The sequence below is a fragment of the Mercenaria mercenaria genome, chromosome 14 (genome assembly GCF_021730395.1).
Source record: "Mercenaria mercenaria strain notata chromosome 14, MADL_Memer_1, whole genome shotgun sequence".
Lineage (NCBI taxonomy): Eukaryota > Metazoa > Mollusca > Bivalvia > Venerida > Veneridae > Mercenaria > Mercenaria mercenaria.
The window spans coordinates 5,673,134-5,686,629 of NC_069374.1; positions in this window are offsets into that span (position 1 = coordinate 5,673,134).

The following is a 13,496-nucleotide window of genomic DNA, read 5'->3' on the forward strand; positions in this document are numbered from 1 at the left end:
CACGACTTTTACGTTTTTTAAAATATCCCATCTAACATAAGTAAGGATAGAAACTATCAACGGTGCCTGGAGCATAGAGGCAGTGAGTTTTTTAAAAAACAAAACAACAAAAAACACTGATGCTGCTAATTGTATAACCTTATTTTTTGATAATTGCTCTTTGCTCCTTATAGTATATTTCTATCTGCGGAAAATGTTATTTTAAGGAAAAATCATAACGATCATCGGCGTTGCATATAATAAACTCAACCGAACCGCGTTGCAATGCGTCAGCGAGACGTCATAACGTCTTTTTAGTTACAGAAAGAAAACGACTAATGATTTACCATAATAGGGCCAACCCTCTTCGGGTTTAAACACAGGAAAATAACACTACTGGATTTTACGATAGGTACATGTTGTGTTAATGCAGGAATAGCGACAACACACGTGCTTCGTGAAACAACATCTGTAGAATTACGAGGGATTGGTTGTTGCTCGAACCTGTACGACGAGTGCACCAACATAGCCGGAAGGTGCGTTAAAGGCCATATCTGATTCGGTCTCCACTATTCATTTACGTTGGACCCGGAGCAGCATATCCGAAACTTTCACCAACAGCGCGTGCTCACGAGAATCACTGTTTCTACACGCTTTTCCCCGTTTGTGCATGCCCGGAATCGGCAAAAAAGAATCGGTTAAACAAGAATGAATACGTGATATCATAGTGCTAAAATGAAAAGCATTCATTGTATTTTATTTCTATTACGGTATGCAAGAAAAAGAATCCGACACGAATTGAAGGTACGGGTGGCTCGCGGGTATCTGTTCAGGCTTTACTTTCCATCCGCACCTTTAACCTGTGACCTTTCTTATAATTCAGTTTGATGGTACCTGTAACGAGACTCTGCCGGATGATCCAATCTGCACGTGCAGACAGTGATAGATATTTTTTCTTGTATACCGCATTTTTGAGTTTATAAACCGAACTAATTTCTTTATAGCACTATTGTCCAAAGTAGCGCGTATTTAAACGAAAATTAACATCTGTAAGACTTCATCTCAATGTTGTTTTGGTAACTGACTGGGTTTTATTGGTTCTTGTGTTGTTGAAGGAAAAGCGGACATTCATAGAATGCAGTTTTTACATTTCATGTAAACGTATGACCATGTGCAGAAACCAACGTGTTTCTTTCGAAAAAGCTAAGGACCTTCTGCTGACGTGAATCAGATTTACTGAGTAGCGTGCAGTGAAACAACATCTGTAGAATTACGAGGGATTGGTTGTTGCTCGAACCTGTACGACGAGTGCACCAACATAGCCCGAAGGTGCGTTAAAGGCCATATCTGATTCGGTCTCCACTATTCATATACGTTGGACCCGGAGCAGCATATCCGAAACTTTCACCAACAGCGCGTGCTCACGAGAATCACTGTTTCTACACGTTTTTCCCCGTTTGTGCATGCCCGGAATCGGCAAAAAAGAATCGGTTAAACAAGAATGAATACGTGATATCATAGTGCTAAAATGAAAAGCATTCATTGTATTTTATTTCTATTACGGTATGCAAGAAAAAGAATCCGACACGAATTGAAGGTACGGGTGGCTCGCGGGTATCTGTTCAGGCTTTACTTTCCATCCGCACCTTTAACCTGTGACCTTTCTTATAATTCAGTTTGATGGTACCTGTAACGAGACTCTGCCGGATGATCCAATCTGCACGTGCAGACAGTGATAGATATTTTTTCTTGTATACCGCATTTTTGAGTTTATAAACCGAACTAATTTCTTTATAGCACCTATTGTCCAAAGTAGCGCGTATTTAAATGAAAATTAACATCTGTAAGACTTCATCTCAATGTTGTTTTGGTAACTGACTGGGTTTTATTGGTTCTTGTGTTGTTGAAGGAAAAGCGGACATTCATAAATCAGTTTTTACAGTTCATGTAAACGTATGTCCATGTGCAGAAACCAACGTGTTTCTTTCGAAAAAGCTAAGGACCTTCTGCTGACGTGAATCAGATTTACTGAGTAGCGTGCAGTGAAACAACATCTGTAGAATTACGAGGGATTGGTTGTTGCTCGAACCTGTACGACGAGTGCACCAACATAGCCCGAAGGTGCGTTAAAGGCCATATCTGATTCGGTCTCCACTATTCAAATACGTTGGACCCGGAGCAGCATATCCGAAACTTTCACCAACAGCGCGTGCTCACGAGAATCACTGTTTCTACACGCTTTTCCCCGTTTGTGCATGCCCGGAATCGGCAAAAAAGAATCGGTTAAACAAGAATGAATACGTGATATCATAGTGCTAAAATGAAAAGCATTCATTGTATTTTATTTCTATTACGGTATGCAAGAAAAAGAATCCGACACGAATTGAAGGTACGGGTGGCTCGCGGGTATCTGTTCAGGCTTTACTTTCCATCCGCACCTTTAACCTGTGACCTTTCTTATAATTCAGTTTGATGGTACCTGTAACGAGACTCTGCCGGATGATCCAATCTGCACGTGCAGACAGTAATAGATATTTTTTCTTGTATACCGCATTTTTGAGTTTATAAACCGAACTAATTTCTTTATAGCACTATTGTCCAAAGTAGCGCGTATTTAAATGAAAATTAACATCTGTAAGACTTCATCTCAATGTTGTTTTGGTAACTGACTGGGTTTTATCGGTTCTTGTGTTGTTGAAGGAAAAGCGGACATTCATAAATCAGGTTTTACATTTCATGTAAACGTATGTCCATGTGCAGAAACCAACGTGTTTCTTTCGAAAAAGCTAAGGACCTTCTGATTTACTGAGTAGCGTGCAGTGGAATATTTACATTTGATACGACAGTTAGCTCTCCACTTACAGTTTGACAACACCTGAAGCTATCAATTATAGGTAACAAACCTCTTGTGACAAAATGTTATTTGGTAATGCGTACATTACGCACTTTATTACAGTCTATCTGAGCAGCTGTTGCAGTGTCCGACACAGATCACTAGCTAGCGCGATTCATGGATTTGCCGATCCTATTCTGTCGTTCATTTCGCCAATTTTATGTTTTTAATAACTAGATTATGCGATGTCATAAACTAGGTCGCTAGGTCAAATCATGAAAAAAATATTGTTAAAACTGTAGATGCCACATTTTCAATTTGATTATCATAAATCTTTGTCCGAATGTTTGTCTTTTAGAAATCTAAAAACCTTCAAAACTGGAAAGTCTTTAAGATATTAGACACGTAATAGACTACCTCCTTTTTGAAGAGTATTCAATTCCTACAAAAAACCTATTTTGACTGCAATTTTCAGGAGTGCGTAGGTTCAATCCCCACCTGGACCAATTTTTTTCCTTATTTCCATTTATCAAAATTAATGATATAATGAATTATCTGCAAACGTTTTGGGCAGTGGCCATCACTTTGGAATTTGTCTCTACTTGGGCTTGAGGAAATACCATAAGATATACAAAATTTATAAAAAACGGCAAAGTAAAAGTTGTTTAAAAACTGTGAGAAACACGGTCATCTTTAAGAATATACCAAGCAAATGCCATTTTTAACCATTACTATTAGGGGTCCAATACCTTAACTAGGTCATTATGTCGAATCATAGAAAAAGTTTGTAAACTCTCAAGATGTCACATTTTAATTTGGTATTTAGAAAACTTTGTCAGAATGTGTGTCTTTATACAATCTTGGTTTAGTTCGACACTGGATTATCTAGTCAAAAACTATGTCACTAGGTCAAATCATAGAATGATATTGTTAACACTGAACGGCCATATTTCATTAGCTCAAATCATAGAAAACTTAGCGTTTTTTCTCCCTCCTCCTCCTCCTCCTCCTCCTCCTCCTCCTCACTCCCCCTATTGCACCCCACTCCCTCGCACTCCTTTCCCCTTGCATTTGCGCTCCTTTTTAGCATCCCTTTCCCCTTTTGTTAGGTTTCGTGGCTCCCCTTTATTTTGGCTGCCGTGGTCCTAAGGCGGTACACGATTGCTTTTTCCTGCTTGTATGAGTGCGTTTGTGTGCTTGTGAGTCTAAAGCGGTGCCCTGCTGTGTTCTTGTGTTTTTGCATCTTTAATTTTCTGTGTTATTTAGTTGGGTGTGGTTGTGTGTGTTTGTCTTTGGTACCTGAGTGTCTGCGCTTTTGTGGTTTGAGTTGGGGTGTGACTGTGATTAGGGAACGTGGCGTTCCCTTTGTGTGTTCAACCTTGTTCTGCTTTCCCTTTCGGCTTCCTCCCCACCGCCACCCCCCTCCCCCACCCACTCCCCATTTCACCCTTACCGTGTGGCATTGGTCTGCTGATGCATCAAGTGTGGTGTGCTGTGTGATGCGTGCTTGTCACCTTCCGCTTTCAGCGTTAGCCGCTGACTAGCCTTCTGGTGAACAAGTAGCCGAGTGCGTTAAGTCTTCCCTGCCAGTACATGGCGCCACACGGTAACTGAGCACCTTGTAGCCTCAGGCAGAACTGCCGGGGACTCGGAGGAGGTCTGACCCAAGACATGTGGCGTGCCAGGCCCACCGGTGTGTGACACGCCCTGATGCCTATGAACAGACCCCCAGCTATAGGACAAATAGCCCCTTTGTTCCCAGGCTAGGGTATGAACTCGGAACTAAGGGTGAGGTAACCTCGACAGAAAGAAACCTAGAGAGTTGAAGACATAGGTGCTGGGCCATTTGCACTCTCTTAACGAACCACAGCACTATGCAATATCGCTATGACTACACAGCCACCCCTTACCACTTCCTCCTACTCTATCTATATTTGGCATATATTAATATGTACTTAGATTTTTGAAGCAACACTTCTGTAATATTTTTCCATTACAGCTTCTTTTTGTTGTTGGCCTATTTTGCATGGCTCTTAGGCTGTGTGTTTGGTGCTCTGTGCTTCCGAGATATCTACCCTTACCTTTTTTGTCACCTTTTTAATTTGATCATCATAAATCTGTGTCAAAATGTTTGTCTGTATGAAATATAGGTCAAGTTCAGAAGTGGGTCACGTGAGGTCAAAAACCATGTCGCTAAGTCAATTCATTGAAAAATTTGGTAAATGATATACCTGAATTTCATAAAAACACGGTCAAAATGTTTGGATACGAAGCCTAGGCCTAATTAGATTCTAGGTTATCTGTTGTATACAATATGCTAGGTGAGAGATACATTGGATACATGGCCTTCAGCGCCCGCTTGTTAATTCACGGCTGGTATAAACGGTACGGCAATTCTATTATGAGAAGAGAAAACAAAATGAATGGATAAATGAGCCGTGCCATGGGAAAACCAACTTATTGGCTTTGCGACCAGCATGGATCCAAAACAGCCTGTGCATGCGCGCAGTCTGGTCAGGATCCATGCTGCTCGCTTTCAAAACCTATTGCAATTAGAGAAACTGTTGGCGAACAACATGGGTCCTGACCAGACTGCGCTGATGCTGGTCGCAAAGCCACTACGTTGATTTTCTCATGGCATGGCTCAAATGTAATACAGAAAAACTACGAAAACCGGACCCTTCGAAAAACCGGAATCCTCTGAAAATCGGACGATTTTCCAAGTCCCAAGTTTTTCTCATATGAATTCAAAAAAAGCACTCTATATATCGTAAACTCTGAATTCTGAAAATCGGACGGTTTTTAAATGCTACTATTACGGACAATTTTATACAAAAAAAAATCCTTCGAAAACTGGTCTATAAGTGTCAAACTTCGGGTTTTGTCACTGTGATTTGATTTTAAAAACAAGCAGGAGACCATTTTTTGTTTACCAACTAACAATCACAAATGTTACCTTGTTATGCGTGAAAAACATTTATCTGTGTATTTGCATTCTGTGTACTGGCTATAAAGTGAAAAATATCTAAATGTAATAGGAAGAAGTTAATTGATCTATTGTTGTTCAGGAGGTTATTCATAAAAATTCTATCTCTTCTGAATTAGAAAAAGACAAATATTATTATTAATTGTTAGATATTGATATTCACATGACGCATGTTACATAATTTATATTAGCTAGTCTGTTCATATCTCAACGATAAGAGAAGTATTATTTTTATCATCAAGTATCATTTTAAGTGATGTTTTTCTATTGAAATGATTCAGATTCAATATACAACAGAAATACTTAAGAGACATTGAACGTAATATGGTCAGATGAAATAGATAAGAGTATGTATTTATACCCTCTCAGAAATTTGTGCAATATCCACTGAAACCGGATTTCTCTGAAAACAGGACTTTTGGCATGGTCCGGTTTTCAGAGTATTTACAAAAGTATATCATAAAATCAAAACAAAATATAAATGGCTTGTTCTTGCTATGCAAACCCAACAGTCGAACACAATCATAGGGGATTGAGATTACAAATATACATGTATGTATAAAAGCATAGAAGATCCTATCAAAAAATAAAACAACTTCGGTTTGACTGAGTAAGATTGTTAGATGTGGCGAAAAAATACAACACCCTTCACACTCCTAGCACCGGTTTAAGCGAAACTTATTTAATTGTCTTCATTATCTAAACTGACCAGAAATAATAGGAACATTTTTTTTTCGTTTGTTTATTTGCAGTGAAGACGAAAAATGTAAGAGGATTAAATGGACTTTTAACATGAGATCCGAAGTCCCGACTGATAACATAGGCGTTGACAGGGAGAATCCTTTGAGAAAAGACGAACCGCATGCTAGCAAGCGCTCGGTTTCAGAGCATTTAGTTGATTCAAGCAGTCGTAATGATGGGAATGGCGATGAACCGGAATCTGATGATGAGATTTCTGATGAGAGTTCAGATCTTGATATAAAACTGGACCATGTAAGTATCATGAAAATAGATACTAGTCAATTCGAAACAGAAATTGCTGTAACAGAGATCGATCATATAAAACATGCGAAATGCATAATTGAGCAAATCGTGGGAAATAAACGAAAAAACAATGAAAATCTACTTGGGTCTCCAAAAAAGAAACTAAGATTACACAGAGAAACAGCTGTTAATTTGATTGAAAAATCTGATCAGCAACAACCGAAAAATTCGTCAGATTTATCGATTACTACAGAATCAAGATCTAATTTCCTTTTCAGCTGCAATACCTCATCGGCTGAAATTTGGCAATCAAACATTACAAATAAACCTCACGATATTATCGCTTCAAATAAAAATATAGAGTCTACTGATAAAACAGATTCACATATGCTGTTAAACAGAAAATCATCTGTTGCATTTAATACACATTCTCAAAGGTCTGTTTCAGCAAGTATCCCGTCATTGATCGCTGCGTCAGATATTGGCAAACAAGAAGACATAACTTCGGACTACACGCAAGATATTTGCGAAGTAAAACTTAAACCACAAATTAAGGACAGATTGAAAAGAGAGGGGATAAACTATAATCTGAAACTTTATCTAGTAGAAGGTAAGCAAGACTCTTCACTGTCTAAATCGTTTGCAACACTGGTGACAGAAACAAGTCGCAGAAGGCTTTGTAGAGAAACAGAGGTCAGTAAATCGTACATTCTACTGTTTTACAGACATGTACAAAACACATCGGGAAAAAGCACAGTTTCATCTTATAGCCCTGAAATATTTGCTATAACAACTGGTTCAGCATGGCGGATTGTATCCAAATACGCTGATAAAGATTTTACCAAAAAATAGAAAAAAGAACGCTTCGATTCCTATTTCACGAGGTCACACTTAAACCGGTTGGCGGGTCAATCTCAAAAAATACAAAGTTAGCATGATCTGGAAATGAGATCATATTTACGGTTTGGGATTCTCTCGGAAAATTAATAGGAAAACGGATCAGAACATTGAGGCAAAATTCTTCATTGTACGAAAATTCTTTAGACGCATTTCTCACGAAAGCCGGAAACCATAAGAAACCAAAGTTTCATATCAGCGAAACATCAATGAAAAACTGAATATTCCTCAGCTAGGATCTGTACTGGGGCACTTTTCTAAAATATACATGAACGAAAAAACTTACCTCGTGAACAAAACAGAGAAAAAAGATGATATAAGGTTTGAAATGCATGATTTCGTTATAGAGGTCAAAGATGATGATCTCCTTCGCAAATTAAACGACCGCCTACACGAAGTACTAAAAGAAAGCATGAACGGAGAAAAATCACAAATATTTCTCAGTCATCCATCATTATCAAAATGGACGTCAGCAGAAGACTTCAGCCTTTTGGCCCGACTACCCTCAAAACAAGTGGATACAGGTTCAGCGACGGAGAAGAAGAAAAGACACAAGATTCACACCTGGTATGAATATCCTAGGCTTGACGAAGTCAGAGAATATTTACGGGACCATTGTAACGAGGAATATAAGGAAGAATGGCTAACAGGTGCCATTATAAAGTTCCGTACAACAGAAGCTCCCCTCAAAAAATGCATTTTCAGTCGTTTTATTGTAGAAGATATTGGTACATACATATATCACCACGGGGAATGGCTAGAGATGAAAGCTCAATATCTGTATCATATTGAAAGAGACTTCGTCGAAAAGATGAAAGCACACTTACTAGAAGCAAGAATGTTACCTCTACTGCCATGGAAGAATCCAAAGGAGAGAAAACAAAACGGGGAAAAGAAGAAAGAAAAAAATAAAGAAAGACATTACAAAGTGAAGATATAAGCCAAAGTGGAAAAAAACATTTCGAAACAGTATGCATTAGAGACCAATTTGACCAAGTTTTGAATGAAGGCGAAGATCTATCCCAAGGGCATAGCGACCTCACTTTCAACTTTCAAAGTTTAAGGGCTAAGAGCGCTCAGGAGCAAGCGGCACATTTGTATCGACTCCTCGAGTGTTACTTGAAGGAAGACGACTACAATGCAGCTCATACATTGCTGAACATGATCCGGCCTGACGGTTCTAAGCCACAGATAATAACTTGCGACAAGATAACACCTCATGGGATTGAAATTTGTGACATTTTGATATATGATCACTCCAAAAAGAAATTCAAAGAATTGTTTTACTCGGAACGTGAAATCGTTTTTGTTCTAGCATGCCGTCAAATAAGCGGAAGTGAAGATGATAACAATCCAAAAGGGGAATCCTTAACGTTTGGTCTGGAAACACCTCATATAACCGACCTAGGAGTAAATGTTACAGATGAAATCAGAAGACAGTTTCCAGATCCTACAAAATGTGGTGAGATTATTACTAAACTTACCAGTGAACCAGTGATACTTGACACATCATGAAGCTCTTACAAACAAGTTTATTTTGGGAGGAAAAAACACTAAAAAAGTTTATAAAGACAGTTAAGACATGGCGTGTTAAAAAACCTAAAAAGAAAGCAGATGGTTTATTTGACGCTCTGGTATAAGGACTTTCTAAGTCTAAATCTACTGTAGCCAAAATGGAAATTAAACGGCTAGTACAAGACTTCCAAAAATTCTCTGTTGACAAGGCGAAGTTTCATCTGAAAATATATGACATTGACAAGGATTTTCCTGACTAAGGAACTATCGAAATCACTAAATACATGCATTGAAATCATCAAACAAAAAATGGCATTTATAAAACAAAATTACATCAGGACCGCCATCAAGAAGTACGTTGCTGCATTTCAGTGAAAGGCGCTTGCGGCTTTCACATATTGATGTCATTCTCTGTACTGCTGCAAAGCAAAAGAGTTGTAAACTGATACTGATCTGATTTTGTTTTCGTGAGTTTGATTTTACAGAAAATGAACACACAGGCACGCTTCAGTAACACAACAGTATTTTCAGAGAGAAGTAGCAACTGAATAAAATCTAACACCGAAATACAATTATTAGGAAACATTTGCTGGAACCCAAAATTTATAACCGGTCAGACTTTTGTTATCTAAAGTGCGGACAGACTTCAAGACATTGTAAAGATTTATCTCGGCCGAAAAAAAAAACAGGAAAAAAACTGCCAAACGATATGAAACCTCCGGCTATGATAAATTATAAATTTGTAAGAGATGGGTAAATTCGGACTGGAATTAGTTGAATCAACAAAACGAGCCTCGAATAATTTCAAGACATGGAAAATAGAGATTTTAAGAGACGATAATTGTTGAGCAACAAAGTAAAACTAACAGTCCACCAGTTTCTTCTTTTATCCAAAAGAAAACATTATTCTGTTCAGTTTATTATCCCTTTAATCGGATCGAGACGTTCCTTCGGTTGTTGTTTTTTTATAGTTGCTGTAAATATGCTGTGAAAAGAAATTAAAGGGAATCCGCTGACCACTCCGAAACACGAGAAATACTGCATCAATAGACCAGAATGTATGTCTCTCTCAGTTACCATTCAAGGTTACATATCGGAGATTGGGGAAGTGACAAATTGCAACATAGATTCAGCACTGTAAGTGGTTTAAACATGATCAGTAGTCTCATTCAAGACCATTGACATCTATGTAGGCAGGCTTGATAACATGTTGTTTCTTCATCATGATCAAAGTAAACCAATGACGTTTGATATCTCATTTTCTCGCTCAGTATAAGTTGAGTCGGGAAACGACAAAGGCTTCCATTAACATTCAAAGGGGACTTCAAGTTTGCAAACATTAAATATATAGCCACTACATATGTATTCGAAATTAACTGGACTTGACATCAATGTTTTCAAGACCTAATTTATCAAAAATGAAAGAAAAAAACCCAGATCAACCAAAGCAGCCGAATGAAGATTTTAATTTTAGAATGTCAAAAGCCTACGGATTACTTGCAAGTTCATCATTTTAGTGAAGTTTGAACAGTCGCCATGAATATCTTTCAACAAGAAGAAAATGTTTGCGGATAATTGAAATTTATATTATTTCCCAGATACAACAAAAAAAAAATAATAAAGAATTACATTCTTTCATGTGGAAATCAAAGTCGGACGCTAACAGTCCGTATACGCCAACCCGATGTTTTCATTTCACAGGGATGATAGGATAAACGTTTAAACATATTTTGTATACTAAACGGAGGAGCGCGATGGGCGGTCTTTGACTGTCACCTTTAGTTGTTGAATCTAAGTATCTAAATCAACGACAGTAAACATTTGGTAGCTAAGAAAATCCTACACATTTCGTTGCAAACACTGATTAGCCTATATGTATAGATGATAAAAGTTCATTTTGGATTGATTAAAGACAATTGGTAAACTTTAAGAACGAAATACTGCCATGCTGTTCTTATATTGTAAATATTAAATACAGAATACATTTACCGTTGACACTAACAGTACATACCAGTGGAATGTGTTCCAGCTGACATCTTCTATTAACCAATTTAGATATCAGTAGTTCTGAATCCACACTTTTAAGTTGTTGACATACATGTGTTTCAAGTATTGGTCGCTTAGCCACACTTAAGATAATCAATGAACTACAATAAAATATCCCAACAGAGGTCTAACAAAAATATCTCACGACTTGTTCGGAAGCTACGTACATTTTGAATGACGACAGTAGCATCCACCTAAGTGGAAATCATTTAATATACGCCTTTGCTTAAAACATCAATTTCATTTTAGCTAGCTTCCTCGAAAACCAGCTTTAAAATAAAATAATATGAAAGGCAATATTTTCCAACTGCATACAGATGTGATTGCTGTATTCACTTAGGCTGTTTGTTCATCCTTCTGCAATGATAACCATGACATTAGATCCATGTGTCTGGAGATAATTGATCAGGTCGATCCGGACATGGAAATGGCTTCCACATGTTTTCCACACGGTTCTTTTTGCCATTGTCTTGTGACCTCACGTTTCCTCATACACTCCACCAAGCGTGTGACTTCACTTCACTTTACTCAAACTTTAATTTGCAGCTGCACATAATGGATATTGTTATGTTTGACTTTTTCGCGAATCTGCTTTTTTTTTCACCGAAACATTGAGACTGTCCGCTGACCTCCTGTGCAACTTTTCCAAGAAGTCAGATCATCAAGTATGAGCTGTTTTTGGAGTCGAGCATTCAACAGACGTGGTCTACTTAATGAGGTTACAGAATAGTTTAGACGGATGGGAAGTTGGTCCGTGACAGTTCTTTGATGTTAGGTACCTTGCCGTACTACTATGTTTTCTCAAAGTATGATACCCGGTTACATCAAAAAGTAATGATTTTTTATTATATTATATAATATTCTTAGACTTGAATATATAAGGACGGAAAAAGTATTAAATGATAGTGAAAGAAGCATTTCACTTCTTTTGCTTGCATTAGTATGTAGACAAAACATCAGTTGTAACTGATTAAATTGTTCGTCCTTACAGCGATGTATTTGTTTCTTATTCATTTTATGAAATACAATCAGGATATTGATCTAGCAATAAATAAGCTACGCTTTTAGCAATAATGTCACAAACATTTTGTTTTTGTTTTCTTATCAACAGATATGTATTTTACTATCACTTTCATATAAAAATAAAAAGCAGTTTACATCTATTAGTTCAATTTGTCCAGATCTTCAATAATATACGCGTCTTGTATTTACACTTAAGGCCCCCTTTTTACGACTTTCGCGCATATATTTCAGTAACAATCCGATTCAAAAAGTGAAAACCAACACAAGAAAAAAACAAAAAAATCCCAACAAATTGTTGCAAGTTCCGTCAGACTACGACTGTCTGAAATGCGTGCCGCGAATTGAGTACAACTAAAATTTACAAGCAGAAACATCAGCAATTGTGTTTATACTGCGATGTACACGGAATGTTCAATGATGTTGGATTCAAATCCATGAAAAAGTGGCGTATAGTGCCGAGTTTAAATAATGGAAGAGCTCTAAACAAAACAGTATTAAATATATAATTTCAATATGCATGTTTCTTTAGCTTCCCGACATAATTTCTTTAGTATAAATCCCAGGGAAATATCTTGCATCTGCTTCTCTGACAAACTTTTACTGAGGTTAAATATGATTCGTATTATCATATTTTGTAGCAAGTTTGGTCTGATATGATTATATTATGCTAATTATTATTTGAGTAATGTGTAGATCTATTTAAATACTATTTTATCAATGAGTGCAAGTATAATGTTGATGCCATTACAACATAATAGTGATTCCCTTAAGTACTCAACACATGAGATAGATATCTAAAACAGTAAATTTCTGTATGTAAGCTTATAATTACGTTTTTGATTAGTGGATACTTCAAACTGCTTTCAATAGATTTGTTATGTTGAACTCTATTTTTTAATTTGTTTATCGTTTCATTATAAAATTATTCTGTAGACATTATGATTCTTTTATCAATAAATGTATAAAATTATCTACTTTTAGCGTATAACAGAATCTACTTCGTTACAAGTTTCAGGGATTCAAGTTTTCTATTCTTCCATCTACTTTGACAAAAGGTTAAATCCCATTCTGTTTCAATGCTGATCTGTAAAGGTGACTATTTTTACATTATTTCTATTTGTATTCAATTTAATTTTAGTACAATTTACTGCTTATTAAACATTTAAGTATTAAGCTTTTACGAGCATAGTAATTTAAATGAAATAAATCGTATTGAATTGGGCCTTTTTGACA